The sequence below is a fragment of the Arachis ipaensis genome, chromosome B03, assembly GCF_000816755.2.
Source record: "Arachis ipaensis cultivar K30076 chromosome B03, Araip1.1, whole genome shotgun sequence".
In the NCBI taxonomy this organism is placed as follows: Eukaryota; Viridiplantae; Streptophyta; class Magnoliopsida; order Fabales; family Fabaceae; genus Arachis; species Arachis ipaensis.
Window position 1 is genome coordinate 62,771,608 of NC_029787.2, and position 13,127 is coordinate 62,784,734.

General features: G+C 35.9%; 1 pseudogene; it reads left to right on the forward strand.

Moving 5' to 3' along the window:
- LOC107633198 lies at nt 275-1,088 on the forward strand (annotated as a pseudogene).

Sequence of the window (13,127 nt, forward strand, 5' to 3'; positions counted from 1 at the left end):
CGATTTGTAAATTATTGGATTTAAAGTTTTGCTTGGTGACAGTTGCTATTTTTTGGTAGTCTCAATACATCAAAGAGAGAATATGATTATTATCCCACTATTGGAAAGAATTGAATGATGATGTTGACTCCATTTCTGTCACATGCAACAACAATTCTTGGCTGTAGAATTCAGCAGCCTACCATTCCACACTTCCTAACAGATCTTATTATATACCTTGAACTACTTCTTTCTCTCATTGTCTTTTGTGTTTGTTTCTCTAAACAGCAAAACAATGTTACTAAGAAGCTCCTCCACACCAATACCAACCTCGTTCATACCCCATTCTAGGGAACCATCCTCCCCTGAAGCAGAAAGGGTTCTTCAATTTTCTAGAACAAGATTATTTGCCAGTCTAAGACAAAATTTGCCTGACTCATCAGATCATCGAAGCCCAACAAAGCACGACAACAAGAGTCGCATACCACGTAGTAACGTGCTCAAGAGTCAGCATGGTACCAAGATCAAAGAAAGTGACCAAGTGATTCACACAACAAAAGGGAAACCTTCAATCAGAGAACTCTTCTCAGTCTCAGGTTTAGATAGGCAAGTCCTAGTAGAATATGATGAAGATGGTGGTGAAGAGAAGAAGAGAGGTAATAGGGGAGTGATGATGGCAAGATATGTGGTGGCAGTGGAAGAGTCCCAGATGGAGGTGGCTGGGAATCAAATAAGACTGATGCTTATTACCAAACCATGATTCAAGCTAACCCCAACAATGCGCTTCTGCTTGGAAATTATGCTAAGTTATTAAAAGAGGTAAAGCTTGTTTTTGAAACTTATCAATACATGGAAGATCTAAGAAAACTATTGTGCTCTGTCTATGAATGGTTCACTAATATTCAATTTGCAAATATAGGTTCATAGAGATTATCCTAAAGCCGAGGAGTATCTTGAAAGAGCCATTTTGGCTAATCCTGGTGATGCAACTGTTTTGTCACTCTGCCGATTTAATTTGGCAAATGGAGAGGGAGGCTGATAGTGCTGAGGGCTATTTTGATCAAGCTGTTAAAAGCGCCCCTGATGATTGGTAAGATATATACCACTATTTCAACACATGGATGATCTGATTTTAGAGAACATTTGTGACCGTGTGAGGAAAGCTGGGATGATGAAGAAGAAGCAGCAGCAGCAGAAAATTGTTCAAATGAGTTAGGAAATTGAATAGGGGTTGCTTGCAACATAGTTCTTTTATTTTACTAGTATGAGGAAAATTATTTAGAGCCCTTTGGATACCCATTAACAACTTTTAATTTACTCAATACACTTTGTTGATGTATGGTTGTTATTTATTATTATAGTTGATATATCAATACACTTTGTTTATGTTTTGAATTATATTGACTTGTTTGTTTATAGTATTTTTCTTTTAGTTTGATAATACGATGAATTTGTTTATTTTTTGAAATATTATAAATATTCAAATATAAATTAGATAAAAGTTTGTATTAAATTTATATTTATTTTGTATGAAAATAAGCTTATTTTGTAATTGGAAAAATAAAAAAAATTATTTTACCTTACTGACGGATTTACAGACGGATTTTCTGTCTGTAATTAGAGTGGGAGATGATTTTCCAAAGTTCAAATTACAGACGAAAAATCTGTTAGAAAATCCGTCTGTAATTACAGACGAAAAATCCGTCGGAAAGTTCGTCACCTTTGGGAAATGGATGGAGAATTTACAGAGGGAAAATCCGTCGGTAACTAGTAAAAATCCGTCGGTAATTTTCCGACGGAAAAAAATCTATCGGTAAATATTTCCGACGGGACTTTTACAGAGGGACAAAATCCGTCGGTAATTTCGTCGGTAACCAAAAATCCGTCTGTAATAAAGACTAAATCTGTCTGTAAATCTGTCTGTATTAAGCCATTTTCTAGTTGTGTCTGCTTAATTGTTAATTGTCTTGCAAGTTTGTGAAATACTTTTACCCATCTCAATTGTAAAAGTACTTTAACATTATCTAGGGTTTGGCTATGCATATATGATTCCTTGAAGATATGAATTAATTTAATTACATGTAAGCTTTATATACAAGTGGATAATAATTAGAATTGCATGATTCATTTAGGTAGTTGCATTTAGAATAGAATGCATTGCATGAAATTCCACCACTTTACCTTACTTTTTCTCTTGGATTTAGCATGAGGACATGCTATTGTTTAAGTGTGGGGAGGTTGAAAAACCCATATTTTAGGATGTATTTTGTGCTCAATTTAAGTGATTTATTCAATCCTTCACCCACTTATTCATGTAAATTGCATGGTTTTACTTTTCCTTCCTTATTATGTGATATATGTGAAAAACATGTTTCCTATGCTTTAAAAATGTTAATTTTAATTACCCTTTATTACCATTCGATGTCGTGATTTGTGTGTTAAGTATTTTCAGATCTCCCAAGGCAGGAATGGCTTAGAGGACAGAAAGGAAACATACAAAATTGGAAGGAAAGCATAAAAGTGGAGTTTTGAAGAAAAGGGCAGCGACGCGAACGCATGGACGACACGGCTGCGTGCCTAGCGCGAAAAGGCAGTGACGCAAACGCATGACTGACGCGGACGCATGCCTTGAGCAGAATGTAAATGATGCGTACGCATGACCAAAGCGAACGCGTTACAAGGAAAACTCCCAGATGACGCGACCGCGTGACCCACGCGGACGCGTAACAGACGCCACGTGCAGAAACTGCAGAAAACACCCCCAGCGATTTCTAAAACCCTTTTTGGCCCAGATCCAAGTCCAGAAAACACAGATTAGAGGTTATTAAGTGGGGAAAAGCATCTATTCATGAGGAAGAAGTCTTCCATTATTCACTTTTCATAATTTAGATGTAGTTTTTAGAGAGAGAGGTTATCTCCTCTCTCTTAGGTTTTAGGATTAAGATTCCTCTTAAAGGATTTAGGATTTCAACTTCCTCTCAGGTTCAATATTCCTTTTATATTTTTATTTATTCTAATGCTTTTATTCGTATCTGACTCATGTTACCAATTTGGCTTATGAATTCTTCGTATTTAGATTTGAATGTTTTATTTAATATAATTTGAGGTATTTCAGATTTGACTTTGCTTTGCTTTATTTATATGAATACTTTTAATTTAATTTAGATTTTCCCTTTTGGCTTTGGTTGATTAATTGGTAACTCTTGAATTGTCAAACTCATCGTGATTGATAATTCTTATTTTTGCTAATTGAATTGAATTCCGATAACTCTAGTCTTTCCTTAGGAGTTGGCTAGGACTTGAGGATCTAACTAATTAGTCCACTTGACTTTCCTTTGCTTTAGTAAAGGTTAACTAAGTGGGATTAAAACTCAATTCTCATCACCATTGATAAGGATAACTAGGATAGGACTTTCAATTTTCATACCTTGCCAAGAGTTTTATTAGATATTAATTTATTAATTCCTGTAATTTATTTTCCTTGTTCAAACCTTTTGAAACCCAAAAACATTGTTTTTCATAACCAATAATAAATCATACTTCCCTGCAATTCCTTGAGAAGACGACCCGAGGTTTAAATACTCGGTTATCAATTTTATTGGGTTTGCTTAAGTGACAAACAAAACTTTTGTAAGAAAGGAATTCTTGTCGGTCTAGAAGCTATACTTACAACGCGAATTTATTTGCGAAAATTCTAGATTGGGCGAGAGTTTCGCTCTTTTCAATCTTCCATTGGAAGTCCATGGAACTTGCAATTCTGTTGTAGAAGAGAGACTAACTGAGGCTTAAGCTCAAAATTGTTAGCTCCAATGGCAGGTACATAGATACTTCTGCCATAAAAGTCAGAGGTAGGCATGGTCAAGTCACCAAGAACCTTTCTTGCTTCCTCTTGAGGTTCGGCCATGTCTTCTCTTTCTTGTTCAAAATTTTCTGAAAGGTTTCTTCCGAAGTGTTGTGCTTTAGCTTGTTGTAGGCTCCTCCTTAAAGTCCTTTCAAGTTCAGAATCAAGTTTAAAGAGAGGTTCTTTATCCCTGTTCCTGGTCATAAACAAGAAAAGAAACAAGAGAGAAAAGAAAATGGGAGCTCTTTGTTTAAGAATAGAGGACTCCCTGTGAGATGTGAAGAAAGAAGAGGAAGATAGAAAAGTGAAGATGGAAGAAGAGAGAGAAGAGGAGTTTGAATAAATAGAAGTAGAGAGGAGAAGAATTAGAAATAGAAAAGATAAATAAGAATTAAAATATTTTTTATTTTATTTTACTTATTAATTTATTTCAAAAATTAAGTTTAATAAATTAAATAGAATTGAAAATTTGTTAGTGAATTTCTAAAATAGAAGAGAGAGAGAAGAAGAGGACAATTTTCAAAAATTAGGAGAGAAAAGAATTAGTTAGGAAGTTTTGAAAAAAAAAGATAGAAGATAGGTAACTAATTAGAAAAGATTTGAAAATAAGATAAGATAGAAGATTTGAAAAGATTTGAATTTAAAAATTGAAATTTGAAAATTAAATTTTTAATTTTTGAAAATTGAAATTGAAATTTGAATTTTGAAAAAGTAAACAAGATAAGATAAAGATTTAAAAAAGATTTGATTTTTGAAAATGTTTGATTTTGAAATTTGAAATTTAAGATTTAAATTTTGAATTTTGAAATTGAATCTTAAAATTTGAAGTAAGATAAGATAAGATTTTTGAATTTTGAAGAAAGATAGAAAGATAAGATAAGATTTTGAAAAAGATAAGATTTTTGAAAAGATTTGATTTTGAAAAGGTTTGAATTTTGATTTTTAAAACTAAGATAAGATAAGATAAAAAACAATTTGAAATTTAAATCTGAATTTTTAATGAAAATTTTCGAAAATGCAATTAAGATAAAGATAGAAAAGATATTTTTTATTTTTGAATTTAATAAGGAAACAGAAAAACAAGTAAAAGACACAAAACTTAAAATTTTTAGATCTAATGAACCTAGTGTGCAAAAATTTGGAGGGAAAACACAAACGGACACCAAACTTAAAAATTTTAAGATCAAAACAAAAAGAAAAGCGCGAAGACCTTGAAAATCAAGAAGAACACAAAGAACAAGACTCAAAAAAATTCAAAGATCATAAGAACATGCAAAAGACACAAAACTTAAAATTTTTGAAAACCAAGAACAAAATTTTCGAAAAATTAAAGAAAAACACAAGAAGACCCCAAACTTAAAGATTTGACACAAGATTTAACCAAAGAAACTATTTTTGAAAATTTTTTTGAAAGAAAGACTCAAAATTTCGAAAATTGACTCAAACAAGAACAAGAACAATGACCCAAACATACCTGGTCTAGGGAACAAGATAATCCATCAGTTGTCCAAACTCAAACAATCCTGGCAACGGTGCCAAAAACTTGGTGCACGAATCCCCACACTTCGTACAACTGAACCAGCAAGTGCACTGGGTCGTCCAAGTAATACCTGAGCGAGTCAGGGTTGATCCCACGAGGATTGTCGTTTGAAGTAAGCTATGGTTATCTTGCAGGTCTTAGTTAGGCGGATAGAAGAATTGGTTTGATTGTTTGATAGAGTAAAAAAGATCTAAAGAAAAGGGTATAAAATACTTTGTGAATTGGAATGTTAACAGGGATAAGAATTTGGTTAAGGTTTGGAGATGCTTTGTCCTTCTGGATTAACTCTGGATGCTTTGTGAATGATTCTTTCTATGGCAGGCTGTATGTGATCAATGCCGTACGGCCGTGGTCGCCAATCTCCTCCAGATCCGAACAGGGTTAGTGCGCATCCAGTCTAATTGAGGGTTAAGCTCTTACAGTCCATTCTCCTTAATGATCTTACTCAAAACGCCACAGACAAGGTCGGATCTTCTGGATCAAAGAATGTTGCATCTTTGAATTCAAGCCTCTACCACAGAGACCCTAATCTCCCCGTAAATCAGCTGAACTAGTGTCTCGAGAATTCCCCAACAAAGTCATGGATTAGCCGTCTGAGAGATGTATAATCAAGCTGGCAGTTCGATGTTTTCCTGGCTCATATTCACACGAACCCAAGTAGACACGGGTGGTTGTCAGACACGCGGTCTTAGTATGATGAATAGAGCTAATTGTCATTGGTCATCCTATTCATCATGTTGAAGAACGAATATACATCTTAGATTTGAATCAAACACAGATTGAAGAGAAACAGTAATACTTTTATTAACTCATAGAACTCAGCAGGGCTCCTCCACTCAACCTAGAAGGTTTAGAAACTCATACTGAAAAGAAAACACAATGTAAAACTTGAATATGGTGTAAAGATCTTAGATTATGTTCGAATGATTATGCAAAATAACTCTTAAATACTAATCTGATGACTAAGGATTACATAAGAAGGGTAAAACAGTCTTTTAGTGCTAAAATTCACTTCTGGGGCCCACTTGGTGAGTGTTTGGGCTGAGCTTTGATGAGATCCACGTGCTAGGGGACCTCTAAGGCGTTGAACGCTGGCTAGAAGGTCCTCTCTGAGCGTTTGGACGCTGGGCTCTACTCCTTGGGCGCTGGACGCCTGGAAGGGGCAGGAAGCTGGCGTTGGACACCAGTTTTGGGCCTTCTAATTCGAAGCAAAGTATAAACTATTATATATTTCTGGAAAGATCTGGAAGTCAGCTTCCCATAACCATTGAGAACTGATGAGAGGAACTTTAGCGTGGTCTAGAAATTTGTGGATAAGTCCTCGTTGCAAGTATAGATTCTAAACCTTCAAAAGTCCTTTCATACAAACGTTTTGGTTGTCACAAGTAACAAACCGCTTTAAAATTGATAACCGAGTATTTAAACCTCGAGTCGTCTTCTCAAGTAACTGTAGGGAAGTATGTTCTTATTATTGGTTATGAAGATTGTAGAATTGGGGTTTCAAGAATGAGGAACAAGTAATTTAATGACGGGTAAATTAAATGGCAATTAAAAATAAATAAATAACTGTAAAGCAAACTTTTGGTAAGGTATGAGAAATTAGAGGTCCTATCCTGGCTATCCTTATCAATGATGATAATAATTGAATTGTAATTCCACTTCGTTAGCCTTTACTAATATAAAGGAAGGTCAAGGGATTAATTGGTTTGATCTTCGGATCCTATTTATTTCCTAAGAAAAGATTGGGATTATTGAAGTTCAATTCAATTTAAAGCTAAATCTAAATCATAGAAAGTAAAAATTGGCGAGCTCCCTTATGAATGGATGCATTCCCCCACTTTATAGCCTCTAATCTGTGTGTTCTGGGCTAAAAACTGGGTCAAAAGTAACCCAGAAATCGCCCCCTGCAATTTATGTTACGTCCAGGTCGTGGGCAAGTGACGCGGAGGCGTCATCCATGCGGCCGCGAGGGTTGAGGTTCGCAGATGCGACGCGGATGCGTCATTCACGCGTTCACGTTGCCTAAAGTCGATGCAGCTATGGTAAATTATATATAAAATCGAAACCCCAGACGTTAGCTTTCCAACACAACTAAAACCGCGTCGTTTGGACCTCTGTAGCTAAAGTTATAGCCGTTTGAGTGCAAAGAGGTCAGGCTGGACAGCTTAGCAGTTTCTCTAACTTCTTGTATTCCTTCCACTTTTGCATGCTTCCTTTCCATCCTCTGGGCCATTCCTGCCTTGTAATCTCTGAAAACACTTAACACACATGTCAAGGCATCTAATGGTAATAAGAGAGGATTAATAATAAGCAAATATAAGATCAAAGAAGCATGTTTTCAAAGAAGCATGTTTTCAATCAATTGAGTACAAGATAAACCATAAAATAGTGGTTTATCAACCTCCCCACACTTAAACAATAGCATGTCCTCATGCTAAGCTCAAGAGAAGCTATAAAGATGAAGAGGAATGGTAGGATGTATGAAATGCAATCCTATCTATATGAATGCAACTACATGCAAAATGTTTCTACCTACTTGGTTTAAAAGTAAACAAGTTCTCCAAGGCAAATACAAACCAATTTCCACTAATTCAAGTCGTACAATAAAAAGTAAGTAAACTTGTAAGAAGACAACTCATGAAAGCAGGGAACATAGAATCAAACATTGAACCCTCACTGGTAGTGTATATCACTCTAATCTCTCAAGTGTATAGGGTTATTCACTCTACTCTTCTCTAGTCATGCTTTCTAAACCTTGTTCTTCAACTAACCAATCAACAAATATTTAATATATCAATGCAAACATCATGAGGTCTTTTCAAGGTTGTAATGGGGCTGAGGTAAAGGTAAGGATATATGTATGGCCAAGTAAGCTATAATATGAATCTTTAATTAACCTAAGCTCTTCACCTAATATACATATACTCTATATACTTTTAAATTCATGCCTAGCTACCCATAATTCCCACTTTTGTATAATTCCCATACTCATGTACCAAATTTTCTTTAATTTTTATCACATGTGCATTGATCTTTTATTAAACTTAATATTGGGGTAATTTTGTCCCCTTATTTATTTACTTATATTATATATATTTTTTCTTTTTCTCTTTTTTTTCTCTTTTTTTTAAAGCTGAAAAATAAACATAACTTATCAATGCACATGGATTTTTAATTTTTCTGGTCTCACATGAGTAGGTACCCAAATTTCCAATATTTTATCAAAGTAAAAACTTAACACATTCCCTTATGAACCCATGTTCCCATAATTTCCCCACCCTTAATTGATACACAATCTCTATCTTAAGCTAACCAAAGATTCAATTGGGATATTTAATTATTTTTCTGCTTAAGGCTAGTGATGTGGTTATAGAACAGAATAAATGGGGATAAAAAGGCTCAAGGTGGCTAACAAGGGTGATGTAAAAGGTAGGCTTATTTGGGATAAGTGAGCTAATAACAAGTAATGGCCTCAATCATATGCAAGCATGTAAATACACTAAACAATGGACATATAGAATGGAACAAAGCAAAGATTGCAATTATAGAGAAGAAAACACACAAGAATAAAAATTTATGGTTAAATAATGTAGGGTAAATAAGCTCAAAATCTCACAGGTTGTGTGTTCTTTGGCTCAAAAATCATGTTTCAAATACAACTTCAAACAAGTTTTAACATTAAAATTTTTCAATTAGTGAAATACTATAAAAATTTCTTGGAAAAGAAAATATTACTTCAACCAAGTAGTAACTGAATGCATAAAATCAAATAAATATGCAATCAAACATGCAAATGCAACAACTAACAAGGAAAATAAAATATTGGTGTTGATAAGAAAATACTAACCCATGGAGATCGGTATCGACCTCCCCACACTTAAAGATTGCACCGTCCTCGGTGCATGCTGAGATGTGCAGGTGGACGGGTTGTTTCAACTGATGCTTTCCTTCAAGGATTGTGCAGATGGACTTGTTTGTCTCCCCTTTTAGAAGTTTTCCCTTTCCCTTCTTTGGTGGCCATCCTGAAGAAGAGAAAAAGAAGAAAAATAATCCAAAATTAAAGATATAAAATAAATAAAATATGGGTGTTAATGCCAGATAATAAGGGTCTCAATTACATGGAAGCTTCAACATGTACGTGAGAAAAATAATAGAAGCACATGGCATACCAATGGTGCAAAATTTGCAACAATGAGGAAGAGAGTGAGGAAGGAGAGATAATATAAATTCATGTCAATACAAAAGTAATACAGATATAAAAAATTGGCATTGATTTAAATAATATTACTCAATCAGAATTAAACAAGTCACTAAGCACCAAGAAAATACCAGAAAAGATGTAACAGTGGAATAGGAACATTTGAACACCAATGGTAAAATAATAAAAATATGCAATGAATGAAAGTATGCAAATAAATTAAATAAAATAGAATAGAAGAGAAAAAAATTAAGAAAGGAAGAAGAAAGAAATAAGAAAAGAGAAAAAATAAGGATTTGGAAAAGAAAGATATAAGATATTTTGAATGAGTTGTGCGGCACGAGCGGCGCGGCCGCGTGGGGCACGCGGTCGCTCGAATTGCGCTTAAACTGATTGACGCGGTCGCATCGGTCACGCAGTCGCGTGACCCATTTTATGCGACTGGCGCGAGGGCAGCCTCGCACTTGCACAACTCTCTGTTCAAAATCATTAATTGCCAAATTTTAAGTGACGCGATTGCGTGGGGCATGCAATCGCGTGAGTGGGCTTTAGAAGGATATGACGCGGTCGCGTGGGTCACACGACCGTATGGGAAGGATTATGCGTTCAACACCAATCCAGCACCACTCTCGCACAACTTTCGGGTGTGCACCACTTTGACGTCGAAATCCTGGTCACGCGGCCACGTGGGGCACGCGGTCGCGTGGGAGGTCATTATTCCCATATGACGCGGTCGCGTCAGCGACGCGGTCGTGTGGGACGATTTGTGCCATTGGCACGCCTCCAGCGCTGCTCCTGCGTAACTTTCTGTTCATTATTCTCTCCCAATACCTGTGATTTTTTTTATGTAGAATACAGAATGCAGTATGCAGAATGTAATGCTTAATGTGAATGCTATGCATGATTCCAGGTTCAATAAAATAAAAATAAAATTCAAAAACAAACAAAACTAAATAAAATTAAAATTACAAAAGGAACGATTATACCATGGTGGGTTGTCTCCCACCTAGCACTTTTAGTTAAAGTCCTTAAGTTGGATATTAGATGAGCTTCCTGTTATGGTGGCTTGTGTTTAAATTCATCCAGAAATCTCCACCAATGTTTGGAATGCCAACAGCCTCTGGGGTCCCAAACTAGGCATGTGAAGCTTCTGAGCAGCTTCAAATAGATTTTTAGGCTCCCGGGGTGATGAATATCAGAATATTTTCGAGGATCCCAAACTTTGGTTCTAAATCTGCCTTCGTTTTGATCTATACTTTTCCATCCGGGTGGTTTGGAAATTAGATTCTCACCAAGATGACCAAACATTTTCCGAGATCTATTCGATTGAACGTGATACCAATCCGTGCACTTCGAGTTGAAGCGTGGAACCTTATTGAACCTTGTGCACCACCTCTGAGTGTGAGCCATTTCCCTCTTACTCTTAAAGCCACAGAGAGCTCTAAGCTGGCCATCTATTTCAAGCAAACTATATTCAAGTGGAAAAGTAAAGTTAAAGGTTAAGGATTGTACACACTTGAAGCTTGTATTGGGTGGTAATGGCCTTGGGGTAGGTGTTTCTGGTGGTTCTGTAAGTTCTACTCCCTTGTGCTCTTCTGTGAATTCCTCCACTTCCTTGTAAGGTTCTTCAAATGCATCTGAGTCCTGGTCAAAGTCTTCTATGTCTTTCTCACCACTTGAGTCATAGATTGGAGGTTGAGAGAAATCTACCTCCGCGTCATCTTCGTATTCACTTGGAGAAGATTCTTCGATCTCAGAGAATTCACTTGCGGATGCAAGTTCATTACTAAGAGAGCTAGACTTGTGACTATCATCATCAAGGGAATTTGTGTCCTGGGCTATTCCGTCTAGTTCTTCATAAATGACTTGCCTTGGGGATTGTGCAATATCCTCCTTAGCATCAACTATAACGTCCTTGATGGAGTTCTCCTCAACTCTGGATTCCCATGGAGGTTCAGCGTCTCCTAGATCTTCAACCAACTCTTCTTCTTGTACAATGACAGCTTCTTCTACTTGTTCTAGTATGAATTCATGCTCTGTCTTGTCCACTGGAGTTTCTAATATTTCCTTCACGCTACGCTCTTCATTAGATTGTCCACATGGGGCTGTGGTTGGTCCTTGAATGTTCGCGCGTCTAGAAGCTAATTGAATTACTGCTTGCTCCAGTTGTCGAATGGTTGTTTGAAGTTTATTTACTGTTGCCTTGAGGTGAACCTCTGATTCTCGGGGTGATGGATTTGGACATGAAACATAGGAAAGTGGTGGTGCTTGGGAGTGATTGGATTGGAACTGGGGTAGGAAAGGATCATACGATGGTGAATAGTGAAGAGAAGCTTGTGAGTGTGGTGGTTCGAGGTTATGTTGAGAGGTTGGTCTATAGGCACGGGGTGGGGCTTGTTGGTAGTCACAAGGTTGTCCATCATATCTTTCAGCTGGGTATGCATTGTAGAATGGTCGTTGTCCGTGATATCTTGGAGGGTGTTGTTGCCTAAAGGGTTGATTAGATCCTCTTGGCTCCATCCATCCTTGATTGGTCTGACCTTGATGCATATTCCTGCTGTAACTTCTATTTCCTTCAACAAAGTTAGAACCAAACTCAAAGCGAGAGGGGTAAGAATTCATGGTAGCAAATAAAAGTAAAAAGGAAAAACAAAAATAAATAAATAAGCAAAAGAAAAATATTTACAATAACCAATAATAAAGCACACGTTAGTAGTTCCCCGGCAACAGCGCCATTTTGATGAGAGGAACTTTAGCGTGGTCTAGAAATTTGCGGATAAGTCCTCGTTGCAAGTATAGTTTCTAAACCTTCAAAAGTCCTTTCATACAAACATTTTGGTTGTCACAAGTAACAAACCCCTTTAAAATTGATAACCGAGTATTTAAACCTCGGGTCGTCTTCTCAAGGAACTGTAGAGAAGTATGTTCTTATTATTGGTTATGAAGATTGTAAAATTGGGGTTTCAAGAATGAGGAACAAGTAATTTAATGACGGGTAAATTAAATGGCAATTAAAAATAGATAAATAACTATAAAGCAAACTTTTGGTAAGGTATGAGAAATTAGAGGTCCTATCATGGCTATCCTTATCAATGATGATAATAATTGAATCGTAATTTCACTTCGTTAGCCTTTACTAATATAAAGGAAGGTCAAGGGATTAATTGGTTTGATCTTCGGATCCTATTTATTTCCTAAGAAAAGATTGGGATTATTGAAGTTCAATTCAATTAACAAGATAACAATTATCAATCATGTATGAGTTTGACAACTCCTGAGTTACTGATTTCTTAACCAAAACCAAAAGGGGGAAAGTAAATCTACTGGAATAAAAATGTCTTCAGAGTAAAAGCAACAATAGCATAAATAAAAGAAATCAATATTAAACTGAAATACCTCAAATAACATTAATAAAAGAGTAATCTGTAACATGAAAGGATTCATAAAGTGACTTGCAAAAGTAAATAAAAGGAATATTAAACCAGATCAAAAGAGATAATCCTGAAAGTGAATAAAAATCCTAAATCTAAATCCTAATCCTAAAGAGAGAGGAGAGAACCTCTCTCTCA